Below are 2,636 nucleotides of genomic sequence, written 5' to 3'. Positions count from 1 at the left end.
ATGTGACCCTTATGTGGCCCTCTAGTGGTGGAACTTGATAACGTCATAACTCCTCGAGGAAACGTCACAGCCACCCCATATTTGGCATGCATGGTCTGGGTAGGGACCTGCACAATGTACCCTCTTCCGATATTTTAAAAAAAGGGGTGATTTCGAAATAATGCGGCTCTGTCGCCCTCTAGTGGTGGAACCTGATAACGTCATAACTCCTCGAGGAAACGTCACAGCCACCCCATATTTGGCATGCATGGTCTGGGTAGTGACCTGCACAATGTACTCGTCCGATATTTTAAAAAAAGGGGTGATTTCAAAATAATGCGGCTCTCTGTCGCCCTCTAGTGGTGGAACTTGATAACGTCATAACTCCTCGAGGAAACGTCACAGCCACCCCATATTTGGCATGCATGGTCTGGGTAGGGACCTGCACAATGTACTATCGTCCGATATTTTTAAAAAAGGGGTGATTTCGAAATAATGCGGCTCTCTGTCGCCTAGTGGTGGAACTTGATAACGTCATAACTCCTCGAGGAAACGTCACAGCCACCCCATATTTGGCATGCATGGTCTGGGTAGGAACCTGCACAATGTACCCTCCGATATTTTAAAAGGGTGATTTCGAAATAATGCGGCTCTCTGTCGCCCTCTAGTGGTGGAACCTGATAACGTCATAACTCCTCGAGGAAACGTCACAGCCACCCCATATTTGGCATGCATGGTCTGGGTAGGGACCTGCACAATGTACCCTCCGATATTTTTAAAGGGTGATTTCGAAATAATGCGGCTCTCTGTCGCCCTCTAGTGGTGGAACTTGATAACGTCATAACTCCTCGAGGAAACGTCACAGCCACCCCATATTTGGCATGCATGGTCTGGGTGACCTGCAATGTACCCTCCGATATTTTTTAAAGGGTGATTTCGAAATAAAGGCTCTGTTCCAGGTGATACCCCGCCCGCCCGGTCTTAAATGTTGTTTTACCCGTCGGTAGCCCCCAGAATCGCCCAGGTGAGGCGTTGACAGGCTCTCTCTGTAAGCCCTCTAGTGGTGGAACTTGATAACGTCATAACTCGTATGTGGCTCTCATGTGGCCCTCATGTGGCCCTCATGTGACCCTCATGTGACCCTCATGTGGCCCTCATGTGACCCTCATGTGGCCCTCATGTGACCCTCATGTGACCCTTATGTGGCCCTCATATGATCCTCATGTGGCCCTTATGTGGCTCTCATGTGATCATCATGTGGCCCTTATGTGACCCTTATGTGGCCCTCTAGTGGTGGAACTTGATAACGTCATAACTCCTCGAGGAAACGTCACAGCCACCCCATATTTGGCATGCATGGTCTGGGTAGGGACCTGCACAATGTACTCTTCAGTGTTTTAAGGGGTGATTTCAGATGATATGCCCTCAGGTCTGTGAGTCCTCTATTGAATGGTGCTCATACTCCCTGATCAAGTCGTAGCCACATTTGTGGCATCAGGTCAGCCGAGACCTATGATTGGTCATGGTATGGCCAGGAGAACAGCCTCGTCCTCAGGAGAACTGACGTGGACTCCGAGGGAGAGCACCCCATCTCCATGAGGTTGAGTAGGATGCAAGTCCTCGCTAATTCTGGGTGACTCACAAGGCTCCTGCACCCCTAGTGGTGAAAAGGCAACCCCTGTATTTCCTTAGCACAAATTCAACATGGTCGCATCCTCAGAACATTCTACCCGTCCATAGTTTCTGACAGGTTGCATCACCGTCTGTATGAAGCACGCCCTGGGCTGGGCACTACAGAGGTGGTGGTACGCGATCATGTGCTCCTCCATCCTGGACATATACACCAAGCGGTGCGTGGCCAGGGCCAACGATGATGAAGACAATAACCCGGCCACAAACTGTTCACCTTCTACCGTCAGGCAGGCGATACCGGTATCAAGTGCCGCTCAAACGAACGAGGACAGCTTCTTCAGTCAGGCCATCAGGCTGCTGAACAGACTGAGACCCTCATTAAACTACACCAGAACATATTCTGTGAATATCATGGCCATTTTATATTTTATTACATTGTTTATATATATATATTGTTTTATATATTGTAATTTTATACAAAAATATATATATAGTCTCAAAAAAAGTGTATATTTTATTACATTGTTTTTTATATATATATTGCCATGATGTATATTCTATTACATTGTTTTATATATATATTGTTAATACTTTCTTCGTGTGGATATTGTATAGTTTATTCTCATTCTTATTCTTTTTAGTCTGCCCGCTGTGGGGGTTTTGCACATAAAATTTCCGAACCGATTATACTTGTATAAAAGGGGGTGTGACAATAAAAAAACTTGAAACTTGAAACTATGAAAAACCTTTCCTTTTTGGGGGGCCCCCTTCCCGGGTGGAACCATGGGCATAAATCCCAAGACCCATTTTGGAATGGTCTTGGGCCTCCCGACCTGTAAAATTTTTAAAAAATGGGGTCTTGCCCCTGGGGGGAACGAAACCTTCCTAAGTACAGACCCAATTTCACATGGTCGGGAGGGGGCCCGCAAATTACCCCGAAAAGTAGAAATTGGGGCCCTTTCCTTGGGGGGAACTTTTAAAAGTCATAATCCTCGGGAAGCACAGACCCTATTTTCCCGGCAGGT

This window comes from Pseudoliparis swirei, unplaced genomic scaffold, assembly GCF_029220125.1.
Source record: "Pseudoliparis swirei isolate HS2019 ecotype Mariana Trench unplaced genomic scaffold, NWPU_hadal_v1 hadal_27, whole genome shotgun sequence".
Lineage (NCBI taxonomy): Eukaryota > Metazoa > Chordata > Actinopteri > Perciformes > Liparidae > Pseudoliparis > Pseudoliparis swirei.
This window is presented reverse-complemented; position numbering follows the sequence as displayed.